At 40.2% G+C, this 15764-nt stretch overlaps 1 long non-coding RNA gene across 1 annotated transcript; it reads left to right on the forward strand.

Annotated features, from left to right (window-relative positions):
• Positions 1 to 555: 555 nt before the first annotated feature.
• Positions 556 to 9766, forward strand: LOC105354550 (uncharacterized). The gene is made up of 5 exons (XR_909146.4): positions 556 to 697; positions 8860 to 8970; positions 9239 to 9317; positions 9448 to 9538; positions 9628 to 9766. It is a non-coding gene; the product is annotated as an uncharacterized LOC105354550 (long non-coding RNA).
• Positions 9767 to 15764: the final 5998 nt, after the last annotated feature.

The raw sequence follows: 15764 nt of genomic DNA on the forward strand, positions 1-15764 counted from the left end.
GTTTGGTGAGTTTCTTCTGTCCACATTTGCTTCTCGGTGCTGAATTTGCCTCTGTGCCAAAGTTCATGTTATTGAGGAAGCAGACACCTGTTGAAATACAAAAGTCATGACGAGACACGTATCTGTACAGGTGAATCACAACCAGGTGTAACAGGTGAGACGCACAAATAAAGAATGATTGCAAAATCTCCTGCAGATCCAGTTGTGTTAAAAACAAAGGTAGAATGTGCAAAAAAACACCTTGAGATATAAAAAAAAGATCTTAGTAAAAACAAGCATGGTGAATTAGGTTTTTTAATTTAGAATTAAAGATCTGGACAATTTTCCAAAAGTGAGCTATTCATGGAAAGATTAAACATGCTTATACAGGTGTTTGATGTCCTGTGCAGCTTTGAACCTCATCTATTCCAACCATATGATCAAACTCCCAAGACACGGCTGGAAACAAAGCCAGCGATTCAGCAGTGGGCGCGCTCCGCACCTCGCCCCTGTCCAGCTCTGTTCCTGCCAAGCTTCAGATCCACCAGCAGCACAGCGAGTTCATACCCTGCACAATGGCTCTCTTGTGTGAGCTGAAGTAACACCATAATTGTTACAATCTTACCATTCAGGTGGACGGCACACCCACTCTTGACTTCTGCCGACATTTGGAGAAGTCTGCGACTTTTGGTGATGTTCCAGTAATCAGATTGATCAGGTGGGTCACAGTTTTTCTGGGTGGGGAGAAGCTGCTGTTTTTGTTTTCATGTGTGCACATGTAAGGCAGAGCACGGGGTCTAAAGAGTGACAGATTCAATAACATCCAGATATTTTTACAAGGTGAATCTGTGATGAAAGAGCACTACACTGGAATAGTTTAATAACTTCTTGCTGCCAATCGTAAGCCCTTGAGGGGGTAATGTTTCCAATAACGTTGCCAAAACATAGACTAGTGTAACGAGGTATAGATATATTTACTTTAAAAAAAACTTTTTGCTCCTTTGGCCTCATCTTATCTTGTAGTTTCAAGTTTAACAATGTCACTCCCTATCCCACTCACGTGTCCGACACTTCCTGTGGAAATAAATCACAACTATTGGTGTTCTGAGGGGAAGACGAAGCATGGATGACTGGGTGGTTCTGGCTGGTCAGCTTCCAGCTGAGGAGCGTCCCTGTCCGTCATCCGTTTAGGAAGCATCTGGAAACATCTGCTGATTGAATCAAAGTGTGTTGCCCATGTGTGTGTCTGCGTGCTTTGACCAGGAGTGCTGCCAAGAATGTTATCATTGTGTAAAAGGTTAACCTGTTGTTCAAAAAAAAAAAATAGAGGAAGCTCACGGGTGGAAATGCCTAACGATATTTTGGCTTTGACATCATCGTATTCCAACTGAACCTCAACAACTGGTTTATGGTCATTACTCATGGGAGGGCGGTCCATCATGAACCACAGCCTGTGTTTTTTACCATCTTACTTTGCAACTTGTTGGAGAAAAACAAATATCTAAACACAAACAGATGCTAGCACTGAAAACCTTATGAACAGAGTGGATATTGTATCTGTGCAGGCAGGTGAGTAGACAAAGCCTGTGGTGATGCGACGTGTCTCTCCATGCCCAGGGTGAGACGTCAGGTCTGGATGTGTTGACAGACAGACAGAGCAAGGGTCAGAAGTCACACCTGCCGATAAAAAACAACTCTGTGTGCAAACAAAAGGAGCAGTAACCCCAAAACACTGAAGACGAATGCTCTGAGTAGCTTCAACCTGCAACCTGAAATCATATCATTAAGTTTGGGGCGCAAACACGTTTAACAATACTATTAAAAAAATGTTATAGTGACTCACACTCACAATGTAATTTAAACAATAGAATGAAAAAATATATGTATTTTCAATGATCTGATATGTGGATTCATGTGGAACAGTCAGTATGTATCAACTCAAATAGATAATAAGCATCTGCTCTCCCCAACAACCCAAACATTTCCACAGCTGAAGTTTTTAATGCCTTGTTATTCATTACAGACTAGGTGCACCACGAAGACAGTTGCTGTGTTTGGACCATGGAAAGGATGTGCAGGTCGGGCTGCAATAACCCGTAGGGGATGTGATTTTTGGGAGTGCTGGAGAGGATGTTTTGCCTCCTGTGTTGTGGCTTTTGACCCTCTCCATCCTTCCTCAACATGCCAAACCTCAGTCTTATTGTAGCTCTTATCAAACTGTTGATTGGTGCATGCGCTCAGTTTGGTGGTACATACACAATAACCACTGCTTAAAGTCCCGCTCCAGTCATCTTTCGCTTTGTTGTTAAAGCATTCCTAGGTCTTTTCATTAAGATTTTGGCTTTTTTTTAGCCACAAAAAAAAATCGGTGTTGTTTTTTTGGCCATAGTTTCTGCAGAGTGGCAGTAGTTCATTAGAAATGTGCGTCTAATGAACTACTGCCACTGCCAAGTTGTGGACAGGACAATTGGCACAGCGCGACTCCGCCCCCACTTCCAGTCACCCATCCTTTTAAACCCTCTCCTACTAGCTTATAGCACCTCAAAAAACCAACCAAATATTAGCAGTGCAACAAAAATTGCGAGCAATATCGGGGCTATCCAGCCGTGCAGTTTTGATCCAAGTGCCACCTCGGACAAGGAAAACAAAGACGTACATGAATTTGTCTGCAAGTTGATGTATCAGAATGGAGCACAGCTGAGAGCTTTTGGCCCGCCGATTGTAGCTTCTGCATCACAGCTACAAGCTTCTTCCAACTGCATTTTACGGCTATTCCTGACACACCACGATTTGAATAGTGCAATCCTCAGAAATGCAATTTTAAGCTTGATTGTCTTTATACATGTCCTCCAACATGAGAAACACGCCACAAGAACATGTAAAAAACACCAAAGATACCGTTTTTATTAGAGTGGGTCTGTAATCAGCTATTTTAGCCTTTTAAATATAACACATCCCAGCCAACAAGTAGAAATAGAGGCATTTAAAGTCTTGAGCTTTTGTCTTAATACTCCTCTACCTGTATATCCTGCTGTTTTCTTGTCATGTGCACGTCTGTCAGCTGGCTCAGCTATCACGTTTGCTTGTTTTGTCAGTACTGCATGACTGCCCCTCCTGCTAACACAGCACCGTGTTGTCCTAAGGGTGTCTCGTGGCCCCTACTGATCACAGTCGGCTATGTTGTGCTTGCACCTCCTCTCATCTTTGCTAACAAACACTGACAGGGCCCTTTCATGCCGTGAAAAACAGCGTGGACCTGGGACAAGCCCAACAAAAGCAATCTGATCCTGGGCTGATGCGTCCAAGCATGCCTGTGGCTCCCCTCACAATGAACTAAGACAGCAGGGCTCTGCTCTGCAACTTGTGGGTGTCTGCATGGACCTGCACATTGTCCTAGCTGGACCTCATGTGTGTATGCTCACTAAATCCACCAATTCGTCAGCCCAACTTAAAGATTCAACGTGTCTGTTTTCTATGACTCTTATAAAATAAATAAGAAAATTGGGAAAAGAGGGTTTCTCTGTTTGTATTTATTTAACTTTTGGTGATTAATTACCTAAAACTGAATGAATGACAGAAAATCATCTTTTTAGTAAAAGATTTTAAAGTAATTGTATTGGATTTGTTCTCTGCAAATATGTATTTCCAACTATAAAAGTTGGAAAGATGTTCTGTTTGAATTCTAAGTAGTACAGAGACAAAAAAAATATGAAAAAGGCATTCAGTTTTTCTTATAATATATGTTTTAACCCCTTCTTGTCTGGCTTTATTTCTAAAATGGTAAATGATAAATGGCGTATACTTATATAGCGCTTCTACCTTCTTTCAAAGGCCTGAAGCGCTTTACAGTCACAGTCCCATTCACCCAGTCACACACACATTCACACACAAAAATATTCTTCAGTGTCTTTCCTTTTTAAGGTGATACTAAGTGAAGTCCTTCTCAAATGGCACAGTGTGAATTAGCAACACATTGCGTGAAAATATTAAGGATCTGATTTAAGGTTAAAGACAATCTAACATCCTCTCTTCTTTTTTCCGTCTAATCAAACAAGGAATGCATATAAAAATAATTATTACAAATAAAGCTTAGCCTCAAATACAAAAGGGATTTAATCAAATATACACTGAGTTTGAAGATTACTAAACTTCTATTGTAACACTAAATTCTGTCCAACACAAGAGACCTTCAGCTCTGATCTGTTGGACAGGACAGGTTAAAAAAAAGAAAAATTCTTGAAAAGTATTTTTAATGTGTAAATGTAATCATTTATTTCTACCAGAACTGTACAATTCATCAACATGTCTGAAACAATTCACAAAAAAGTTCATTCTTGGGGAAAAATTTGGACGTTGCTTAAAATTTTTCTAGATCTCTGAGAGTTTACACAAGAATTATTGTTTCTGTGTCAAATTTCTTTAGAGAATTGGTAAAGTGTTGCCCGTACATATATTCTATACGGTGGCCCTGAAGTGCAAATCACATCACTCATCGCAAAAACACAAAGCATTTTAAAGATCATGACAACAATACAAAAAAGAAAAACAAATAATATAACAAAAAAAAACAACATTAATTTAAAAAAATCTTGAAATCAAAATGTTAGAAGAAAACAGTTTGGAAAACAAAGTAATTTCCCCAAAAAAACATTGTAGATACAATGGGACATCACTGATTGGAAGATGTTTGAGTTTTGAAAAAGAGGGAAAGCATAAACTGTAGTTAAAGAGCTATCACTAAGCTTTTGAAGAGGTTATGCTAAAAACTACTCCAACAAAAATGGTGTTTCTAGTGTTTTTAACATGTTCTTGTGGCATTTTTCTGATGATGGAAAACAAATTTAAAGAAAATTAAATTTAAAATCCCCTTTCTGAGTATTTCTTTATACAAATTGTTTATCAGAAGCAGATAAACGCACAAGCTCCCTGCTCCATTCCATTCTGATGCTTTCCCTTGCAGACAAATACATGCACTTATGTGTTTGTTCTCCTCGTCCAAGCTGACATCTGGCTCAAAACTGCCGCTTTATTGTTGCTCACCATTTTTGTTGCACCGCTAATGTTAGGTTGGGGATGTGATGGGCTTTAAGCTAGTGGGAGAGCGTGTAAACAGATGGATGATGGGAAGTGAGGTGGACTTCTTTCGTATCAACAGTCCTGCCCACAACTCAGAGACAGATTTCTGAGAAACTACTGCTGGTCTGCAGAAACTATATCCTAGAAAACAACACAGGTTTTTTTATTTTGTCTGGAAAAAGCATAATTACAATTAAAAGATCACTGGTAACACCTTTGAATGGATTAAAAGATGATTGGAGTGGGTTTTTAAAGAAATATCTTCTGTCGGATGATATTGCCATGTCAAATAACTTCTGGTTGAAAGGGTAAACAAATATAATATAATTAGTGATGTCTATTGATACAGTATACATAATACCTACCTTTTTCTGTTTCTTATTTCGTTTTGTTTTTTTAACATTTCATTTTGAATTCTATAAATAGCTTTTGTATTCCGAAACATTTTTTTGGAATGATGTTTTGTTTTCTTGGAATTATGTTTTGATTTCTAAAATGCTATGTTGCGTTTCTACAAATTGTTTTGCTTTGTTGGCGTCAGTGTGACTTTTAATGCATTTTTGTGTTGAGGGATTTGTTGTTGTGATTGGCACTTTAGTAGTTATTATTATTTGAAACAAACTTTGCTTATTTGCACTTTAAAGGTAAAGCTATATAAAAATCGTTTATGAATAAAAACATTTTTAGAAGTTATATAACATAAAAACATGTTTCACATTGCAGATTACACATAAAAACACTATTGTTTAAAAGTTTTTCTGTTTTCTGTTTTTTTTCTTTTTAGGTCTTTAGAACATACCGCATTAGTTCCTATACCCTGATTAGATTAGTCAATTATTTAAAAAGCATATCTGAGGAACTACGGCTCCTTTCAAATGTTTTGTTATTGGCAGTTCAAGGAGATGAACAGCTTTTTAGTTCCTTTTCTAGTCACAGCAGCATTAATCCCGTATAATATTTAACCCAAACTGGCTTTTTATATCTCTGCAAGTAACTGCCAAGAGACTATAAACAGGAACAGCAGCTTCCACTGTTTTTTCTTTCACTTAAGGTCTTCTTATATTACACTAAGTGGAGCAACTTCCTCTGAACACCTTTATGAAACATTTCCTTGTTTCTTGTAAATACTCACTCCAGCGTAAGCATGCAAATTAAGCACCATTGCAAACAAGAATCCAGATCTGACCTCAGTGCAGAGCAATGCAGCGACTTTCTTTCTGTACATCTGGTTCACTTTAGCTGCAACATCAAAAGTGCTTCCAGCAGCACTGCGCTGCTGCAGCAACTTTTCCAGCCCTACGCACACATAGAGTGCATATGAAATGTATAGAATGAAGTGTGACAAAGCACAGCAACTAATGTATATTTCATGAGGCTTTTGATGGCCTTTTATTCATGATGGTTCAAGCTGCTGTGTTGTATGAGAGACAAGAAGCAGAACAATAGATTCATGGTGAAAAATTGGAATTCACACAGTCCACAAAAGCTTACAATAAGGCCTTTATCCACTGGAGCAGTCCATCCATAATTACATTAGGTGATTTTCTGGGGAAGAATTTGTGTTTTGTGGAATTTTTTAATAAAAAAATGATTTTAGATGGGGAAAAACTGGAAACAGTGTATGTGTCATGGAAAATCACGATAGCACTAAATGCCAGTGCACTGAATTGTGGAAAGCGATCAAACTTTCTCCACATATTGTGCCTTATAAGACCATGGTCAATCAGCCTCAAAGGAAAATCAGGCTTACCAGCAATTCATCCAAACCAAGCTGATTTATGCTCAGAAGGAAAAGAACAAGTGATAAATATGGGCTTCGTGCTCGGAGCAGCGCTGCCTTTGTTTGTCTTTGAAGAGCGGAAAAAAAGGAGGTGCCATGCTGTAAATTATTTGAAACAGACAAGGTCACAGGTTGGAGTTGTAGTTTGTACTGGGTTTGCTGACTGAGTATCTGCACCCTCCCTGAGCTGCCTCCTCCAGGATGGCTGCTGCTTTCCACTGTAGTGAGGGCAGGTAGCTGGGCAGGAAGCACATGTGTGACCCCACACATCCATTTTTCCCTTTTCTACATACAAATACCTCTTTGGAAATTATATCCTGATGCATTTGTCAAGCCTTTACAAAATTATTATCAGATAATCATGACATTGTTCCATTTCAGCGACTTTATTGTAGAAATTAATCTGACAAATGAAGGAAGATACAAACCCTTTAGGATCCCCACATGAGTTAACTCTGTGGTTTTAGCCGTCAAATTACTGTTTCAATGGTTTTCATAGGTTTTTTTAAATGCCTTCACTGAACATCATTTTTATTTCAGTTGTTTTGCAGAGATATGTGTTCATGATTAATGGTGGAATAGTAAAACATAAAGCAATAATTGCATTTTTCTGACAACTTGTGACTGTTGAGACCGTACCATCAGGCTTTAGATTAACCTATGTTTATAGTTTTTTAAAAACTTTTAGTTTCCCATAAATGTGGACAACTTTCACCAATAACTCAAAAGAAGACTGTATCTGTGTTGTCATTTTATGCTAAATTTTAAATAGATCTAAATTCAACATTTCAGGAAGGGCTTTACAGTTTAAAGAGCTACATTTTGTCACATTATGATTTTGGTGGTAAAACATATAAGCAGAGAAAATGCATTATAGTTTTAAGCTGCAGCTTTAGATGGAGTTTGTGTTTTTAAAGAACAGAACCAGAGCTGTGAAACAGCTTTGAGACAGTCGAAGTGTACCTTACAGTTTTTGGTTTTAGTTCAAGTGACAAGTCCGCACTTGAATGATGGCGTCCTAAGTGAGGAAGCTAAAGTGCCAAAAACGATAAACAACTGTCTATAAAAAAAAAATAAGCAGTCGGTGAAATAAAGGGCATGTAAAGCTTCGTTTGCACCGCCCTTGGCTAGACGCGTTCAAGTGGCCATTTCCAATGAAAAACCTGTGTAAAGGCGTGTTTTGGGCTTCATATTTCAAAACTCTTCAAGTGTAGCTATGCAAATTTTTACTAATTTTTGAAGGCATACTGAACCAGCATGGCTACCACAGCATCTTGCAGCGGCATGCTATTCCATCCGGTTTGCGTTTGGTTGGACCATCATTTATTTTTCAACAGGACAATGACCCCAAACTCACCTCCAGGCTGTGTAAGGGCTGTTTAACCAAGAAGGAGAGTGATGGGGTGCTGCGCCAGATGAGCTGGCCTCCACAGTCACTCAATAGAGTGAACCAATAGAGATGGTTTGGGGTGAGCTGGACCGCAGAGTCAAGGCAAAACAAGTGTTAAGCATCTCTGGGAACTCCTCCAAGACTATTGGAAGACCATTTCAGATGACTACCTCTAGAAGATCATCAAGAGAAGGCCAAGAGTGTGCAAAGCAGCAATCAAATCAAAAGGTGGCTACTTTGAAGAACTTAGAATATGACATATTTTCAGTTGTTTCACACTTTTTTGTTATGTATATAATTCCATGTGTGTTAATTCATTTGAATGAGCAGCACACCATCTGCTTCTTATATATATATATATATATATATATATATATATATATATATATATATATATATATATATATATATATATATATATATATATATATATATATATATAATAAAGTGTATTAATATGTATTCTGATTCCAATGAGGAATCCAGTCTGAATAAGCCAAAAACAGCCAACAGCCAGAGAAATAATAAAAGCACCGGTTGAGCCATGCATGGTCCCATCTCCACAGCAACCCTTTGTGTTTTCAGTGAGCAGTTTGTGAGTTTTGGCATTGAGTGCCTTCTTCCCCTGTTCCAGCCTCCTCCTGCCATCCGGATGGAACGAACAGGCAGGAGGACATTATTGAGGGACAGAGATAATAGTTGGAGGCAGGAGAGATTGGATGGCGCAGCAGTCGGGGACGAGAAGGTGAGTGGAGACTTGGGAGAGGAGCTGGAGGACATTCCTGAGCCAGCTGTGAGTTGGAGGGGGAATTCTCACCAAATGTTTGACAAAAAAAAAAGAAGACACAAAGCTATTTCACTATTCCTAAACCACACCAGCACTTCACAGTGCAGTGAAGGGTAGAGAAGGATTTTGGAAGGAGAAAGAACGGGCTAATGAAAGAAGCAGCAGGCTGCAGCGTTTATTAAGGCAGTAGCTTTCAGCACCTCTCCTTCTCCACCGTCTCTTCCAGAATGGAGGCAGAAACTGGGAGCAGTGTTTGCGGTCTTTGGATCCTGACAGCTCACACATTCCTCTTCGGCAGACAGGTGGTGGGTTGTTTAATAAATAGAGGATTTGGTGGTGGTTGGAGCGGGTTAGTGATGGAGGGCAGGAGTCAAAGGCCTTCGTAGATTGTAAACATCAGAGCCGAGCAGTCATAATACAGCTATTTTCCTTCAGTGGAGGCAAAACCTGGACTCTGCTCCTTGTTAATGACTCACTCATTCATCTGAGGTGCTGCTCACTGCTGTACCACAGTTTGCTCATTGAGGTAAGTGTAATTATCCAACTAACCCAGATACAAGTGCTGGTTTAGCAACTTCAAAGCTACACCAAAAGTTTGTTTCTTTTCTCTTCCAGCCATGAGCATAAACTGGTGACTCTTCGTTCTTGTTTTGGCAAGTAGATCGGTTAGAGGTAACAGAAAACCCTTGGTGCATCACTTCAAGTCCAAGATTCTTTACTTTTCTGTCATGCTTCAGATCTGCTGCTTGGATTTAGATCATTGTCTTCCAGCTTCCCCCCATTTTCACATCCAGCTTCATTATCCGGCAGATAACCTCAGGTTCACCTCCATAACACTCTGATAACCTCAAGACTTCAGGATCAGTTTGGAGCCTCCAAGGTATCCAGATCCAGTGGTTTGCACAAAAAAAGGCCACATCTTCAATCCTCCTCTGTCATGCTTCAGAGTATAAATGATGTATTTCTGTTCCAGTGTTATTAGTTTTTACTTCAATGTTAGCAGGTTGGTCCTATCAATGATTTAAAATACTTTTTTTGATTTTGTGATTTGTTCACAGCTACTTTTTCTATAAAACAAAAAAACAACTTGTATTTCCCCTGGCGACGCTGCCTTACAATTGAAGTAAAATGTTGAAAAAAGTGAATTTTTGGAAATGCTTTTATGATACTTTCTAGGTTTATGTGAAGAAACTTTTGCTTATCCAGTGTCTTTTTCTCTTGCCAAATATAATCTGGATCAGCAAACTTTTGACTTTTGACTCGAAATCTGCCTTTAAATTTCCTACCAGCTAATAAATGTATCAGAGGCTGATTATTGGCAACTGCTGTGGTTTTTTCCCCCATATATCCTGATAAAAGTTATTGTTAAACTTGTTTTTTCAAATAAACCTGTGTAAAATAATGAATTGCAATATAGTTTTTCTGTTGTTGCAGATAAATGTCATGTTTGACTGTGGAAAAAACGATAAAGAAAAAACATGTTTTGAAGCATTTTTAATAAACCCAATATTTATTATTTTTAACGATCCATATTCATATATCAGCTCTCATTGCTGTAGGAAGGTCAGAAAGAGAAAATCTGAGGTCCGGTTTCTGAAGGGCTTGATGGATCACAACTGGAATATATGGTTTGATTCTGACAAACTGTTGGGCAACAAATATTATTTAGTGTTCTCCAAGCTCTGGTTTAGCCAGAAATAGCATTTATGATGTGAAGACTTTGACCATGTAATTCCAAACATGAACTTCCAGTTGTCGGCAGATTTGTACCAGACTACTGCTGGGCCCCTCTGAGGAATGGAGAAGACATGCATGGCCTTCTCTCACCACCTTCAGCGTCATTCAGCAGATAGCTGAGGATTTCCTGTTAGCATGCGCCACTGCGGCGATGGACTGGTGTCCGGTGTGTGTCAGGGAATCACCATACACAGTCACACTGTGTGTTTGTGATCCGGCCAGCAGCAGCAGCAGCAGCAAGCACGCTGCCTAAACCTAATGCTTTTTTAACTTCTTCTTTCACCACACCAATGAAAGCAGGAAGGCAGATGACTTTTTCATTTTAGAATCCCACATCCTGCAATTTTTAACTTATTATCTTTGTGAAGCCAGTGAGATATATTTAACATCCCTGAAGACAAGACGCAGCTCAGGGAGAAGAAAGTATAGGGGGAACAAGCCAGCAACACAGCTAATCAGTAAGGAGGAACTGGCACACTTCCTCTGCACGCGTCCAAAAAAATAAAAGCCACTTCTTAGAAGTGAGTCACTCAGGATAAAAGCCACAACCACATCAACTGTCCCTTTTCCTTCGTTTCATCCTGGATCTCTTCCTCTGCATCACTCTCGCTGGGGTGAAAGGAAGAGTGACGCATGGCTCTGGCAGTTTCAAAGACTATTGTACAAACTGTTTGAAAGCATTAATGTGGATAGCAAATGTGCCTTGTGGAAAGAAAGGGGAAAAAACGCAATGCAGTTGACTGTTCCATCTCTGCATCCCACATCACTGATGGAAATGATTAAGTATATTGGAGTGTAATTTCACCCCCATTGGTCTGACTCTTAAAATAGAGGAATGGAGGGGAAGTCGGCTGGCTCTGGCCTATACGTGAATTCCTCTGATTGGAGCTGCTAGTTGTTATTAAGCTGCTGTCGACCTGTGACTAAAGCAACAGGCTTGCCATGTGGGGGAGAGGTGCATGGATCTGCTGACTCGGAGGCCCACTGGAATCTACTTAAAGCCTCCTTTATTCTTACTTTGTCAGAGCTTTATTGGTTTCATAAATGGAGGGTGTAAGCATTCAAACTCACAGATGGTCCAACAAGGCTGAAGAACTATTTCCTGGTTATGCTGGGTTTTTTTAAATATTTATTTGACAATGCCAGATCATCTAAAACACATGTGTAACTAGTCCAATCTGTAAGCCACTGTCAGCTGGCTATTTATTGTGTTAATAAACCACACACGCCTGGCACAGGGTAGCCGCTCTGTGCACAGAGGCTGTTAGGAAATGAGGCATGAACTCAAACTGTTCAAAAGAAGCAGATGGTGTGCTGCCCTACCAGCTGAAAGTCACCTCCTTCAGCCCTGTAATTTGGACCTTCACCAGAAAGCCTGCAAAATTCTACAACAGAAACGGTTGAAAAAAGTAGAAGAAAATGCAGAATTCTTTTTTGTTTTTTTGGTAATGGTAAAAAAAGAGACATGCAGCTTTTCAACACCAGATGACTCAATGAGGTTAACCAGAATTGAAAGCAGTGGGCGCCACCGCATTTTAGATGCAAAAAAAAATCTTGTTTCATGAACAAACAAACAGAACAGAACTGAACGGGTCATGAAAACATTTTTAGACAGTTATTGTGATGGTATGCACAAGCTGATGGACTTTACCAAAAAAGCTCCTTGCTTTTGCTCAGTTTCCTTTTTCTTTCAGCCTCTCCAAAAATATTTTCCTTATTCTGACAGACTTGTTGACTTGACCTCTGCTACAAAGCCCTAAAAATAATTCACTATAACTTCTCACTTAAACATGGATCACAGGATGCAGCTGTGAATAAAACAAAGCGGAGATTGAAAACTTTTAGGCCAACAGAGGCACAGCGGCTGCCTCCCGCATCACATGACAGCAGAAGATTACCATGAAGGAGCTTTAAGGACAAATTCAGAAAGACTTTTATCACTATCATCTGATGTGAGAGTCCTGTGACGGGTTCCAGGCCCCCGCGGCTGTGATGGGCTGGTCAGGTTCGATGCCAAAAGTTCAAGACCTGCTGTGGTTTGTGTATCTCTGGGGACGAGTCCGCTTGCGCCTTGCTGTCATCAGACACACTCGTACATCACATGCTGCTCTGCAAGCAAATGGTTGCTATGATCCTTGTATTCAAGAAACAAAAAGTGCAAATTGTGTGTTCATATGTGCACCCAAAAACAGGAATCATGACTCAGATAACATGAATTCTGTTAAAAGTCACACATTTCCTGTGAACTTAATCATTTTGTTTTTAAAATCCCACCCCCAAATAACACCAGTATCATTGAAAAGTCCCACTCCGATCATCTTTTGATCTATTTTAAAAGCGTTCCCAGAAGTCTTTTAACTATAAATGTGCCGTTTTTAACTTGTGGCCTGATGTAGTAGCTTTATTGTCACAGCTACAAGCTTTTTCCAATGACATTTTTGCATCTGCTCCTGATTCACCACAATTTAAATTTGAACCATTTTCTCAAGAATTCTCGAAAATTAAAAGAAACACTTAAAGCCAAGTGCTGCAGAAATGCTGTCGCAGAGAGATTTTGTAAGATCTGGGTGAGGTTTTTTCTAAGAACAAAAAAGCTCAGCAGAGTCAGTCTGTAGAGCCACAACGTCCCAAAACCCAGGTTCATCTGACCCCAAACACAACACTACACACCTGAAGGAGCAGGAGCTGATCCCATGAGTGAACATGACACCCTACTGGCCATTAATATGAGAGAGAACGTGGAAAACATCTATTTTTAATTGTCAGAAACCTCCGACTGGGTTGGCTAATGGATTCCAAATGGCAGGCTCATGCCAGAGCGGGTCATGTGTGAGAGGAGTGGTCAAACAGAGAACCTGATCAGGTGGTGGAGGAGGAGGAGGAGGAGAAAAGGAGGGTGAACGTGAAGATCTGACTCCTTCTCAGGTTATGACCTTTGGCTGGCCCCATGATTTGGGAGCAGATTGATTTTGTTAGCTCAGGATTTGGCTGGATGACAAAGTCCAGCAGACCAAATCTGGACTATATTTCCAGGATGTTGAAAACTCTGAAAAGCTCTGTGGATCTTTAAGTGCTGCTGATAGAGAATGACACCCTTCCACACAGGAAGTGAGGCAACTGTGTGGTGAAACCAGCAACCTTAAGCGACAAAACCTTCATTTAAGAGCTTGCTAACAATTATTTTGAAGAAACTCCTGAATGAGTATGAACTGTAATCATTTATGACCTGTCCTCCTCTCTATTCCCAGGATGCACAGTAGGTTTAATGAAGACAGAGAGCTTTCACATCCCAACGCTTAACTCTGAAGCAAGAACAACAGAATCACACTGAAGCAAAACACAAGCTAATCATCCCGGCTCCAAACACGTAACACATTTATTCACACGCATGAACTGCAAGACCACCCCTGAGAGCTGACCTGCCCATGCCCCCTGCTGCTCAGCACTGGCGTGTGTCCAGAACAAACTGGGCCTCTCCGTGGGGAACAGTAGAGGCCTGAGGCCGCGCTGCTCAGCAGGCGCCGAGGGGGCGGCAGACTGCCAGTGGTCAACCCCTAGCGGAGCCTTCTGAGGAGTGTCACACTAACCCGCATCCTCACAGCAGCCCGGGCCAGATGAGGAGGTCAACAAAGAACAGCACTCCCTAGACTGAGCAGCTGGACGCACTGTCACAGATGAGCTCACTCTGGCTGGAGTCCAAACTGCAGGCGAGCCAGACCCCTGACGTGTGAGCCTCCTCTGTAAAGTCCCTCTGCAAGCAGAGATTTACACAGCAGCAGCAGAACAGTCTCTCTGGACGGCCCCATAAAAACAGTCAGCAAGACTTTCTGTGGTTCATTCAAGGCCGGGGTGATGAAAGCCAGAGGAGATGCTTCTCCACTGAGCATGCTCAGACTTCAAAAGGTGCAGGGGGGGGAGAAAAAAGCATTTCAGGTTTTATTTTATTTATTTTCATGAAAATATATGATTATCTGACAGAAATCTATACATTTCTGAAAATACTAAAGTAGCAGGAAGGATTTTTATTGTCAAAGAGCATAAAAAGGATAGAAAAAATTCCAGATTTAAAGCTAAATGTTCCGATGATCCACAAACTCTTTGCCCTCCTAATTTTAATTTTTTATTACCCATAAGTCTGCATACATACAATACACAGGTGGGTACGTGTGCACAGACAACGAATAAGTAACCAAGGAATGTGGGAGGGGCTAAAAGAGAGATCAGCAGTCTGACTCCTTCAGGTCAAAGACAAAGAGGCTAATTGGAAACTGAAAGCTTACAACCAAGGGCAGATAAACAGAATTATTGTCTGAGAATTGTCCTCTATTTTTTTTTTAATATTACATTTCTTTCAGTCAGAAACCACAGTTTAATCTACCTAATAAATGTTATTTTCTATAAAAGAATAAAGTTTTGATTCAATCAGCCAGGTACCTGAAGAGCATGTGTCCGTTTTGTTGATATAAAAATACAGCGACCATTAGCCTGTGGTCTATAAAAGGGCACAGGGTTAGCAATGAACCCACGTTCCCAAACGTATTCAGCTGCACCAATCCCAAATGACTATAATTCCATTCAACATGGCAATTTCCTCAGCAGGGAGCGCATGCCTGGTGTGCTCCTGATTATGGCTTTTTGGAAACGTATAAAGTCGGCGGTTTCCTGGAGCGAGACCACATCAGCTGTCATATTCATGACAGCATTTCTGCTATTTCTATCGATCATATAATTACTGTGTATTTGCTATTTCGATCAGTCATATATAATTACAGTCCTCAGTCTTTTTTTTTCTCTTCACCTCAGCTTCTGTATTGTCTTGATGTTTTCATGTTGATGGAGATCCTCAGATGCACTGCAGTTCTTGCTTTTTAAGTGTCTGCTTTGAGCACTTTACTAATTGTATGCAGATGTTTGATTAGGAGTCTTTTTTTCCCCGCTAAACCCAAAGACTTAAAAAAATCAATATTTTCAGGAGTCAGATAAACACGAAAACTGTTCAGAATGTGGCCCAAGGT

The sequence above is a fragment of the Oryzias latipes genome, chromosome 8 (genome assembly GCF_053564925.1).
Source record: "Oryzias latipes strain Hd-rR chromosome 8, Olatipes_Hd-rR_3.1".
NCBI lineage: Eukaryota > Metazoa > Chordata > Actinopteri > Beloniformes > Adrianichthyidae > Oryzias > Oryzias latipes.